Raw genomic sequence first — 14,113 nt, forward strand, 5'->3', positions numbered from 1 at the left:
AAACAAATAAGGTGTTCCTTTGAAAATATGAAACAGTAACTAAAGAGGACGGTAGCACCAAGCTGGAAACAATGGTCTGGCATAGGTACCTTGTGTGGCCTGATAGAAATTTAACCTGCTGTCTAAAACTGAAGGGGCTTTTAATATAATTGCTGCAAGCAGGGAGGTAAAATGTTTTTATTCTCTTCTGGAGGAATGGCGTAATTTGTGGTTTACGTGAGCCAAATTCTGAGCCGGTGACCTGTAGGAAAGCTCGTGAAACATACTACTGCTTGTATTATTTTCTTGGGAGTGACAGATCTATTATAGGAGTTGGCTTTGTGGAGGAGTAGGAGACAACAGTAGTCCAAAATAGCAACAATTAAGTGGGGGTAGGTGGGAAATCACAGCAGGGCTTGTGAGGCCCCATCGCTCCTACAGGAGAGGGTTAACGTCAGAGCTGTACCGGTAAATGAAATCTTGGAAACAGTGGCACAGGGAACTGGGAACAAGGCTTCTCCTGGTAGGAAGGTACGTTCGAGCAGGGCTGAGTGCAGAGTCTGGGAGGGCGCAGGTGGCCGGGGACATGGAACGGCAGGGGCAGGGCGGCCGTGGCGCCCTCCCAGGGGCTGCGGCCGCGGAGGACCTGGGCCGGAGTGGAGGACGTAAGCAAGACAGCTGGAGCAGAGAAGAAGAGTGCGAAGGAAGGAGCGGTCAGAAGCCTTTACTCTGGTAACATCGTGTTGCATCAAAAACCTAGATCTGAAGAGAAGATCCAACACCTTAAACGCACTGGTTGACTCTCACCTCTGGTAGTGGCACCTCATTCCTCCCCTTTTTCCATGATGAACTAAAGACAAATGGCAAAAGAAACCGAGCAGCTGTCAGACTTACGGCCTGTTTAGCGGCTTGGAGGGCTTTACCACGCATTACCTAAGCATCGATCGAGAAGTCAGATACTGCCTCTTTTGTATCTCTAGTACTAAAGCTGAAAATAGAAGCCAAAAGAAATATAACCTAAAGCAATAGTATTTACGTGTAAAAACATTAAATCGTTAGTATCCTAAACATGTTTGCTGACGACATGAGAGCTAGGCTTCTAGCCCAAAGCTGAGCACTTTTTCTTGCCTTGTCAGCACAAGATGAGGTACTTTACTACCAAGTCCTGCATACACTATTCAAAAATACAGGCAGCCTGATAAAATGCAGATTAAAAAAAACCTCATATTTGCCCTTCTGCTCATCTCTGACTTGATTTTCTGTAACAATAGTTGTTAATCTGTAGCTACAAATATAATTCAAAAAATAAATAAATTGTGAAATCCAGCAGTTCTGACCTGGCAAATCCTTTCAAAGTCAGTTAATTTGTGAACTTTCATGTGTTTTTATCACTCTGACCAGATATAAGTGGATTTTATTTTTTTTTTTTAGTATTTGAAAGCAGTTGCTGACAGGTATTTATTGCTGCCATCATCCACTCTTAACATTTAGACTGTAAAAATTGACTCTAGCCTGTCAACCATTAAGCAGCAATAATTATGTCTGAAGTCGTGAATGTGACGTGTGACAGCCATTTCATACCTAGTGCTTTAACAGGTCTTATAACCTCCTGCATTACTTTTATGCTCTACTTTCCATGCACCAGTCAAAACGATGAGTGTGTTTAGGCAGTAGATTGAAGTTTCTACATGACAAAAAAGAATGAAATTTTATTGCACTATTGTTGTGAAAGCGTATTATCATGCATCAAGTGGATGTTAAGATGTCAATTCACAAAAAAAAATCTTGTTTTTTTTCATCTGTGAATACACCAATAACCAACATTTTTTAATTAGGTACATTGGTATTCCGAAACAAGGTCTTGCTACCACAACTAAGCAAGATCTTCCATGTAGGTAAAATGTTATATACTAATGGAAATATTTTGTGAACTGCAAGTATCTACAAACCACACAATTTTGATCACAAGACCAATATAAGTACATTGCACAAGTTTTCTGTAATATAAAGTGTGCATCTCAAACACCATATCGAGATGGCATATTTATTACATTTTAAAATATCTTTGCGTCTGCTTGTAACTTGCCGATGTTTGTTCATGTTCTAGTGGTAACGCTCCTGTGGTACATATTTCTCATTTATTTTGTTTCTGGGTACTAGAAAAAAGGAGGGAGATAGTGCCTCAGACTTTCATTTGCTGTGTTAGCTTGGGCCTGACAATGAAGCACTCCCTCGGGTAAAATTCCTGGCAGATACTTCCCAAGAACTGCTGCATGATCCCCTCTTGCTGCGTCTCTATAGATGAGGCAATTATTAACAGCTGTTATATCGTGTGCAGACATATGATTAAATTCCCTTTCCCAAGTTAAATGGTCAAAAATTCATTATTATAGAAGAATGAAAAGAATTCAAATGTTAACAATATGCTGCAAATTATTATGCAAAACCCAGACACATTTTCAGCTTGTTTGGTTTTAAATTATCTCAGACTACTACAGTTTATTTAGAACAACTGACTTATAATGGGAGCTTTGCTTAACATTTAAAATTCACTTCATTTTTAATGAATGAAATTATTTTCATAATTTGACATATCTTGTAAAATTCTGTGTTGACCTAGTCATATATGTACATCTTATTTACTTTTCAAAAGTTAAATGGCACAGAATGACGGGAATATTATATGCACATAAAGCCAAATTTGGGTTGCCTGTTTATGTGGATGACACCTTGATATACAACTGAAAGTCTTCTTAGAGACTACTTCTGTTAGCAGAAAAAATTCACAGTGCTTCAGCAACAAGGAACTGACGTCTGAAAAAGCATCTGGTCAAAAAATATAGACGTGGTGTCCATAGTTTAGTATTCAGGAACAGAAAAAAAGGAGAAGGTAAGATTTTTCTTCCTAATTCTACAGGAAAATCCTTCAAACTGAGATGTCCTATATTTTAGTAGAGAATTTATCCCTCTGAATTAGGTAGGTATCATTCTCACAGAGTTGTATATATTTGCTAGGAAAAAAAAAACAAACTCAAATGACTGAATTAGTCCAGCCACCCATACCAGATATTATTCTCTGAAGACTGTGCACGAAGCAGGAATACTGCACTACATTTATCTTTTCATCTACTCATATATTTTCTCAGTTATTCAGAAGACCACTCACTGAAAAAATATCCATGCCCAGGAGAAAAGCTCAAAGTCTAGGTACTACTTAAGTGTCATTTACGGCAGGTTCCAGAATGACTTTAAATATTCGATGGAAGAAAGTCAAGGATGAAAACAGATGTTTGGGAACTTACACTTGATTCAAATGTAAGGGTATGATATTTTTAATAGCAAAAAAAGAAATATCTTAAGAAAATACTCCTGGCAATGAGTCTGAGGTTTAATCAGACATGGAGAAAACAAAAAAAAAGAATATAACAGCTGTTGCTTTTGAAAGGTTGCCATACCTTTATAAGCACTGTTATGATGAGAGGTATCAATAGGCAAAGAGAAGTACCACCAAGATTGGAATAAGAAGTGCTGAGAACAAAGCCAGTAAGATAAGTTTGAATGAATTAATCTATCAGATATTTCTTAGAAAAGTCAAATTGAGAGAAGTTTGACAAGTTCAAGACTAATTGCAGCGATCAACAGATACATGACAGAGTACTTAAAGCTGAAGCCAAGCTGTTATTTATTTTATATATATATATATATGTATGTATATATCTCCTATGCTTTCATCTTTTTTAAGACTCTATAGCTATTCCCAATATTGAGTGATACTCTCTAGAATACCACATTGTTTGGTCTCATAAAACTTTTTTTTTTTTAAACCTACCATAGCATACAAAAGTCTAGGTTAGCTTTCTAAAGCAGGAGTTAGTTTTCATTCAGAGCTTAACACGGTAGATACCTGGCTCATTACTAGCCGTGCTAGCCAATACGTCAATATCAAGAATACTAAAAAGACTTTTTTCCTTGCAGTCAATGGGTGAGATTATACTTTAGGAAGAGAAGAATGTATGAAACACTATTTAAACTTCAGAGTCTTTCTCACTCTGTGCTATCAAAGATGCTCCATTTTGTGCAAAACACTTCAGTATTCATTACAGCAAAGCCTAGGACCTACATCTCTGATGAATATGGCCCTACCAGGCTACAGCATCATTCTCATCATCATTCTCTTTGGACCATAAAAGTCAGTATAAATGGGAATCTAGGTGAATTATTTCTAGAACGTTTTTAGATAAATTTGCTATGAGACTTTTCTTTCAGCAAAGATAACATGGTTTCATTGACTGGACGAAGAAAATATTTCTATTTTGGGTAAATTCAGCACCAGTATATATAAATATGTTAGTTAAACTTCTGGTTTTGTTGACTTTGATATTTTCCTAAGGAAAGTTAGAGCAGTAGAGCACAAAAATACCTCACCAAATTTATTTCATATGTTAACTATAAGCATTAGGTTCTTGAAATAGTTGTCTTTTTAATTTCAGGAAACGTTTTCCATTTAGTTGGAAGACAGTAATGTTATGGTAAACTGCTGTTCAGGGAAACAGATCATGCTGGTATTTGAAGAATTAACTACTTCAAATTTGTGCTACTTAGGTTCTTCTCATTTAACAGAAATATTATAAAAATCCTTTTTTTACAGTGAAAACTGATTCACACACCTGGAAAACCTCCTCCCTCCAGTAAAAACACTCATCAGTGCACTTCATGAAGCTCCAGTTTCTCTACAACATAATTTTCTACCTATGGCCTCATCTCCTTTCTTTAACAATCATTTTTCAGCAAATTATTGACATCAGGGGTGTTCTGTGAAAAGCAGAATGGAAGTGTCCGGGCCATATGTATGTGTTTCTGAACACTGCTTTCCATGAAACCATACAAGGCAGACACAGAGGTTAGTAAAATGCAAGAGAAATGGAAAATCAGAATGATTTCCAAAGGATTCCTCACAGAAAGGAGAATATTTTTCTCTTTAGAGAAAACACTAGCACTCCTATCTGGCATTCAGAATTCTAATACTATGTAGGAACAGGCATCTGACCTAACAATGGTCTTAAGCTGGTCATTTTACACTGAAAGAAAGGATAAATAAATATGATAGTTTTCAAATATACTACTTATCATCCTCAAACAATACCTTGTCTTAAAACAAAATTTAAAAATTCAAGCTTTTTTTAAGCCTTCAGTAAATAATTCAGTCATTCTGGCTGACCTACATCACTATTCAGGATACCAGTATCAAATCTTTCTTTAAGTTTTGCCTTGGGAGATTCGTGGATAAATTAATTGCAAGTAAATTCCCTCCAGTCAAGAAGGTACATGTATGTAAATCACTCTCTTCTTATTGAAGGAGAGGTTCAGCTGCTCTGTGGCACTTCCCTGACTCTCAGCTCAGACTCAGTAGAGTCCTCATTTTGGGGCAGATGACAAAGATTTAGCAAGTCAAAGGACTGATTAGGCAGGACAAGGGCCCATCGACAGTTTGTGGTCTGGCGTTTTCACCTACATACCATTATCTGTTCCATAAACAAGAAAAGAACCTCCAAAAGCAAAACGATTCAGTAGCAGCACTCATCAAAGCACATACCAGCAACACAACAGGATTCAGAGTACCCCATCTACCTTCGACACTTTCTGTTATATTTCTTTACCTATTTCCCCACAACTTCTGCCTTTCACCACCACTCACCAAAAGTTGGGAATCGGGAAGTGTTCACAGCTCTCTTTGGAATAAACATCCTCAGAGAGGTCTTTCTTGGGTTGAAAACCATATTTAAATACTTTTACTTTTATAAGGAATAATTCTGTTCTAAAAGGATGGATTAAGTGTATGAAAATGGATTACTTTTTGACGTACTGCCTTGATATCAAGTTCCGAGAACAATAACATGAAAAGTTCCTACAATGATGCAAGTCTGTCTTTGAGGAAACAACAAATCTAGATTTCTCTTTCCTGGCTGTGTGGGGATAAGAGGAGAATATTTTCAAAACACTTGTGAACTTGGGAGAAAGGCACACAAGTACACCCATTCACACACTTTATTGCGGACACGATTTTAGCTAGGTTTACAACACAACCTTCTGGTGAGCCAGATATTCTCATCAGATGCTGTCAGACCTGGTGATAAGCAATGTCTGCTCCAGGAAAAGGTTGAACCAATTGGTCCTCTTGGCAGTCCTAATGTTCTTTATCCTCACTTTAACGATTCTCACCACTTTCATCTCCTTTGATATTATGAGGCTCTTCAGAATTTTTACTGTGACATTCCCGTATATAGTACTTCTTGTATGCAGGTTTTATATTTTACCCTATCATACCACAGAAGCTACCTGGGAATTCTAATTCCAACCAGTAGTATTGCTTTTAGTACAATACATACTTATGCTTGAGTCTCGGATTCAATCTTGCGCTACAAAATGTGAGTGGTGATGAATGTGAAAGAAGAGGAGAAAGTAGTAAAAATCACTTTGTTTGAACAGATAAACTCACGAAATCTACTAACAGTTAATAGATGGGAAAATGTGAAACTGAAATATTGAAGTAAAGATGAAACTGAGAGGATAATAACAGAAATAAATTAAGATAAGTTACTCTAACAAAAAAGGAAAAAAGACCACCCTAAACTTACTATAAAGAATTTGAATTACTTGAAAAGCATGTCTGGTTTCATATGATGTGTATAAATCAAGTCGATGCATGAAGTCTAAATGATCTGCATCTATATGTGCTATACAGGAAAAGACTGAAAAAGTGAATTGTAAAAAGGTAACGTCTATGTTAAGGGCTATTTAAGTTACTAGAAGATGAAGAATTTGCTCCAGTCTAATCAATGTGAATTTCGCTGTTGCAGTAAAAATGAGCAAGATAAAAAGAAAGACAATGTTGTAGCCTGTGCTAATCATAGAAATACAAAGGTTATGAATAACTAATACAGGGGAAAATGAGAAATGGAATACAGAAGAGAGGTCTTAATGGTGAAATGAAAAATGTGTCTCAAAATGAAGGAGTGAATCTTCGTAACTGAAAAAAAAAAAAAGTACTAATGTAGCTACATTAAGCATCTACATTATTTACAGCAGCTTAGACTTCCTGACTGATTTTTTCTTGTACTTGAGGTTCTGCTGCAGAAGTGCATGAGCAAAACTTCCCCTCCAATTTCTGAACAGCACATAGTGCATGCATGCTGCATCGTGACCATCACCTCCTACCATGGCATCCCAGAGAATGAGCAGCTTAGACATTCTCACTCTTGAAGGAACAATAACAGGAGGGAAAAAGTGCAACGGCAATAGGAAAGGCTAAAAATAGCAATGAAAGGAATTAAATGATGCATTTATCTGTGACAGAAGAGGACTAGATTCAACAGAAATTTCTAATCTTTTGCTCTTATCCCAGCAGACTGTGGAGAAGGCAAGTAAGCAGGTTACAGAAACCAGAAATTTCATTTCTGGAATCACTGGGCCATTCAGGAGTGACTCAGCTCGCAATGTGGAAGCCCATTTCACTGTGTGAGGTTATGATCTCAACCCTTCCTTCACAGTGAGAAGGGATAGCATAATCTTCATGGCTGGCAAGAAGCACCTACTTTCAAACATCCCACCATAATCACACCCACAAATGCTGGCAGTAAAATCACAGGAAATCACCCAGTAGAACTACACTTTCAGATTGAAGGGAAATGGAGGCTAGCTGCCCACAACCTGAGTTTTATTAATACATGCAACATCATATCAGGCATCCAAATTCTGCAATCAAAATCCATATTGTTGTGTTGTTGGTTTTTTTCTGTCTATATCCACTAAGATGACATTTCTTTTTCTACTTTCAAGTTATTCTTCATTTTCTTTTTAAAGTATAGCGCCTGTAGAAATTTTCATTCCACTCTTAATTCCAGAAGATTGGTATCCCAGGTATTCTGTTTTAGGAAGCAAATTCTGTTAAAAATAGGTATAACAACTTTTAGCCTTCAGTCTTTTGCATTGGAAATCATGTTATGTTGTATTTTAATGATGTTAGAAGGCTTTTGTATTCATAATATTCTTTAAGTATTGCTCTCTTCTTGATGCCTTTGTAAACAATATTGTCTTTCTTTAATTTTCCAAATTACTCGAGCTACAATTGCTTTTTGATGCTTTCTCAATATTTCAGTACTTTATTTTCAGCACTTCTCATGGAACCTATTTTTAGGAATCTCTCTGGTAATAAGTGTGCCAAATAAGCATGGAGGCAAATAACTTTTGCAGCAGATTCTTCTATCACTATGTTTTCCTCACGTTAAAACTACATAACACTTTCTATGCTTATTTAAAATGTCATTTGCATGATGTCCTCTTTTTTATATATAATTTTGTAGCATACTTGGTCTACACTACAGCAGTTTATTGAATAAATTTGAGAGATAAATTTTATTTTCATGACCACTGGTATTTTCCTCAATAATAAACTACTGTACATGGTTTACATTCTCATTTCAGTTGCATGAATGGTTTGAACTCTGAGCAAATTTCTGTTCATTTTCCCTTCCAAGTTCATTAATGATACACCTGCCCACTGAACTCAGTTAACTTACTTTGAAGTATTTCTTATTTCATGTAGACATCTATGCCACTTAAACTACCAAATTCCCTGCAGTAATACATAGGTTCTTCTAAATTCTGCTTTATCTCAACTACAAGACTGTCCCATTCTTTTCCTAGACTATGGATAATTTCAAACTAAAAACTCGTTCTCCTGATAATTCCATTTCCAACCACGCTAGGGGATTTTCAATGAGAAAAGGATAGTGAGAAAGAAACTAAAATATAAATAAGTATAATGTGACCATGAGAACTAAAGAGAAGCAACAGTGTAAGAAAGATGATAAATTGTCAAAACTGCGCATAGATCTAAAGATCTCTGACTAAAAATGACAGAGCATAGGTCTTTATATAGAAAGAGGGAGGGACCCGACTCAACAGAAAATTATCTGTGGTGTGGCGAGCAAAATCATGAACAGTAAAGATAAATCTGGTGTCAGAAAATTACTTTTTTTTTTTTAAAATCTATTATACATTGTAAAGAAGAACAGAGAAACTACAAATGCCATTTAATGCTTTCAAAGCATAGTAATACTGTACTAGAGATTAATTTCATATCAACAACAAAGTCTGAGTTGCTAAAGAAACACGCTTATGTTAGAGAGTATTCCACAGCAGGCTGCTTTCTGAATGAACTAGGAATTTGCCATGAATCTACAGCATAAAAAAATAACAGCAAACATACTCTACATATTCACGAAATAGTATCTCTAGGACTATCCCAAGACAAAACATGAGTAAATCTGCAAATTCATCCTAGAAACTGTTTATGAAGCAGTAATAGCTCCTCTATACAGTCTTTAGCTTCAAAAGTAGCAGAAAAAGAACTAAACCTCATATTTGCAAAGAGGCTTTTCCAGGCTATTAATAAGACATCAGCTCTAATAAAGGACTTAAAAACATCAATGAGAATTACATTCTGCCTTCTTTCCCTTGTTAAAGGACATGAATATGTAATACAGAAACTGGATGATACATAACACTAGCAACATTAATTGTTGCACCAGAGTATTTGACATCTTAGAGTTTCAGAATAATTTACAAACGTAAATTTAGCCATGCAACACCCTTCTGAATTAAGTGCTATTAGTATTTACTTCTACGAATGGTACCAAAGACTCATGGAAGGCAGCTGACATTTCCAAAACTCAGCAGTCAGCCACCATAATTAGTAAAAGATATCATAGTTCTCTAACTAAATAGGGAGCATTAAGCTTCCCTTTTTGCTAACACAATATTCATCTTTATATACTAAATGGAATAAAACCATTCCATAAGTTAAGTCAATATAGCTACAAGCAAGAGGTTTAGATCCAAAACACCAAGTGAGCAAACTATTTGTGAGGATTCAGGAGAAGCCTCTTTAGACTGCCTTCAGTTAAAGACTACATAACAAAACAAATTTAAGTAAACATAAACGTAAAATAATTATGAGGAGTTAATGAGATTCTCACGTGTAAAAAGACAAATCAGATAGAGCATCAGGACAACTAAGCAACTCCATGAAGGCACTGAGAAAACCATCCATGAAGCAGCTTAAGCCAGGCATTGCCCTTTCTCCCTCCTCACCTTCACACCATTTGCTCACCTGCTCTGTTGGTTTCCCCAACATCAGCCTGTGCCAATGCCTGGTAAATCAGACAGCAGGACCAATCCAGCTTTATTTATAGGGGTGGGACCCCCTATGCATGCTGGCTTTTGGTCACATTTATTGAGAAAAGTTAGAAGCACAATCAAGCCTGTTTGGGCAGCTCCAGCAGCACAAAGTGCTCTGAATTGGCCACATGATCGTCCTTGGGCAAACATCCCGGAGTGTACCTGCGCCACTTCGAGGTGGCTGGTAGCAACGCTCACAGCCCTGAGCAGGAAGTATAAGCTATGCAAGTGTATGACTGAGTACAGTTACGCTGCTCTGGTCAACCTGCCTACGTTAACTCTGAAGCCAATTAAGAGGAAATGCTGGTGTCCATCTTACATCTCACCTTGATATAGGATTTAGGTTCATTATGTGGGGATCGAATCTCTGAATGCCTCAAAAATAATCAAGTAGAAGTCATCTAAATTCAGGTAGCAACAATATGAAAGTAAGAAACCCTCTTATAATGTGCATCACTTCAGTCATCCAGTGGGCACCCTAAAATCCCTTTTTTCCCTTAGCAAGTACCTTAAGGCTAGGGAATCGTAGGACGAATTCCCATGTCGGAGAAAAACTGATAGAAACTTTTCAGGCAGAAACAGTTGCTTATGACTTTAACTGTGCATGATCTGTGTAAGGCCTTTGAAACTGAAAAAGCAGAAATCTACATCCTGAAACATCTAACCATCACCTAAAAATTGGATCCTAAAGATCGCCTAAGTGAACTCCGCAGCCAAGCTAGTGTTGAAAAGTACTCACAGAGCTGGAACTGCAAACTCCTTTCCATTTGTTAGCACAACTATAAACATGATCTGCTGCAGAATACAATGATCAGCAGAACTAGATCATTTTGGATACTCCATAAGACAAACACAAAATAATACTGCTATTTATGCACGCTGCTCTGCAATAAGTACGGCTTAGCTAAGGAACAGAACTTCTGAAATAGGATTTGAGTCTGTAAATCAAACAGGTAAATTGTGTCCGAGTTATTTCTATATTATTTCAAATAGTTAAAGCAGTCACACAGAAGTGCAGTCATTTGCAATAGTGTCCAGAAATCACAGCTGAAAGGCAGTGATTTAAAAAGCAGAGCTTTCAGATGTGCTTTTGTTATGAACATAATAACATCCTCCATATGTGAAAGACCTCTAAACTGGAGGCTTGGTGACAGAGAAAGGATAAAGGTCAGGAACAACAATAAGGAGAATTGTAATTGTGCATAAAACATATAAGAAAATTGTTGATAGCTACATGTACTGTACCTCTAATAACTGATGAGAGTTAACAGCTTATTGAGGACGAGAAAAACTAATTTCACATACGATATGGCCATGGAAATATGTCATAAAGCAGAGAGGCATAAAGCTAAACTTACTGCTGGGTCATATGGTAAGTGCCTTTAGTTCTACTTGCAGCAGCTGTGGCCTGTAGTAATTTCCCACAAGGTAAAGGTCCTTGAAAATGTACAGAAAGCAAGCACTTGAAAAAGCAGTCTTCGGTCTTAGGGGCTATATTCAGAAACCTCCTTCTAGGTGTGCTGCAGCTGATTAGCATCTTCAGAATGAAAACCAGCAACCCACCAGCTGCTCCCTCAACCTGTTAACCCTTTTGATTTGTGTTCTGGTTTCGGCTGGGACAGAGTTAGTTTTTTTCTTAGTAGCTAGAATAGTGCAGCATTTTGGATTTAGTATGGGATTTGGTATGAGAAGAATGTTGACAGTGTACTGATGTGTATAGCTGTTGCTAAGACATTAAGGACTTCTCAGCTTCCCATGTCTTGTCAGCATGCAGGTGCACAAGAAGCTGGGAAGGAGCATAGCCAGAGCAATGGATCCACAATTTCTAACTTATAATTTGAATTTAGACTTAGGATTGAGGCCCCAGTTGACCAATGGAATATTCCATATCATGCAACGTTATGCTCAGTATATAGACGAGGGTTTGCTGGGAAGCTCTCTCTCTCTTTGAGGCTCCCACTTTTCCGAGATTGTGGTTTTGGAACTTCTATTTCAGGACTGCTAGCCAGGATGGGACAGGCATTGGTCATCAGGTCATGAGCAACTACACTGTGCATCACATGTATGAATATAATATTATCATTTCTATATATTAATATATATTATTTATTATTTTATCATTATTGATTTTTATTTTATTTTATTATTAAATTGTTCTTATCTCAATCCATGAGTCTCCTTCCTTTTTCCCTTTTAATTGTCTTCCCCATCCCCTGGGGATGGGAGAGGGTGAGCGAGCAGCTCTGTGATGTTTAGTGGCCAGCTGGGTTAAACCACAACATTTTGCTTCAAATATTGCCATAATTATTTTAGACATATAGTCAGGTATAGACAGATGCATAACCAGCTCTGATTTAATTTTATTTCAGTATCTCATGCATGTGTATAATCTGTAATTTAAATCAATAAACATTTATTAAGCAAGTTGTCTACTGAGTCACAGATGCTCTTGCTGCAGTTCATTACACTGACTCATGTTCCAGAGTGCCCAGTGAGTGCTGGAAGGATAAGGTACTGCAAAGTGAGTGATAAATGTCTAATGCTTCCAGCAATTCAAGGAAAAAAAAAAAAAAGTCACAGTGCTTGAAACTTAAGCTTAGCAGTATTAGTAAACTGCAAGACTGAAACTCCAAGCCAGAAATCCTATCATGTTTGATATTAGTTGAAAAATAATCTAGAGCAAGAAAATCAGCACCATAAGACTAAAACATCCACAAAACCTCAGAAAATTGAGGCAACATAGAAATGTCATACAGAAGCTTCAGACAACTCATAGAATAATAGTTCATCATATTCATAGATCACATTAAAGGTTAACATTAAACCTAATGACTTGACATGACTGCTTTTAGAAATACAAAGGAAATGAACATTACACTCAGACTAAATAGGGTATTTAAATAATGAATAAAAGCAGATGGGAGAGCAGTAAAATGAATTAGAAACAAGCCCAGCAGGTTATAGATGAAAAAAATGTAATTATGTCCAAGTTCATTTTTTAACTTGCAGCTGACAATCATATTGATTGAAGTGATTGAGAGTATCAGAAATAAAATCTTTCATTGCATATGAATAAGTGTGTCTGTGAAAGTACCTAGGGAAAGTTCAAAATAAACAATTTAAACAAAATTTGGAAGGAACAAAAATGGAAGGAACTGCCCATGGGGCAGCAGATAACCCATGGGGCCACAACACACACAATTCATTATGCTGCTGTTTGACAGAAAGTGGATGTTCGGGGTGTCCCAGGCCATAACTTTTTTTCAGAAATAGATGAACAAGCTTTGCCTACAACATAGCAGTTAATCTCTAGGAAATAAGGAGCTTTCCAGAGTCTCTGGTGCTTCTGCCCAGATAATATTCTACGTAAATATCTTAAAGAGGTTAGAAAGATATTAATCTGCAAATTATTTAGACGGCTATTTATGAGCCTCCAAAATCACCAAAGCAGAAAACTGACCAGTTAAACTGGTCAGAAGAGAAAAGAGCATCCACCGTACAGAGGTCAATACTTTACTTAACACTCCTACGCAATACTGGTTTTCTTCCACTGAAAACTGTGTTCCTCAGATTAAGCTTTGTATCAATAAACCAGGCTCAGAACTCACAAACTGAGGTCCTGCAGTGAGAATTTCACAAGCAGAAATGGCAGAAATCAGCTGTTGTTGAAAAGGTGCAATACAACTGGCAGCAGCAGGCCTGAAGGAATTACCTGAACCTTTAACCTAGCTGAGTAAGAGGATGGCACCCCAGAAGAGGATCTACCTCTGCTCCTTCACAAGACCAGCCAATAGAGCATGTCCCAGCACTCTGCACTCCTGACAGGTGGAGTTTGGTGGATGGCAAGCAGGAAAAATGACATGGAGCAGGTTTTGCTAGGCAGTCACCCCCTGAG

Source organism: Tauraco erythrolophus, chromosome 5 (genome assembly GCF_009769465.1).
Source record: "Tauraco erythrolophus isolate bTauEry1 chromosome 5, bTauEry1.pri, whole genome shotgun sequence".
NCBI classification, from domain to species: Eukaryota; Metazoa; Chordata; class Aves; order Musophagiformes; family Musophagidae; genus Tauraco; species Tauraco erythrolophus.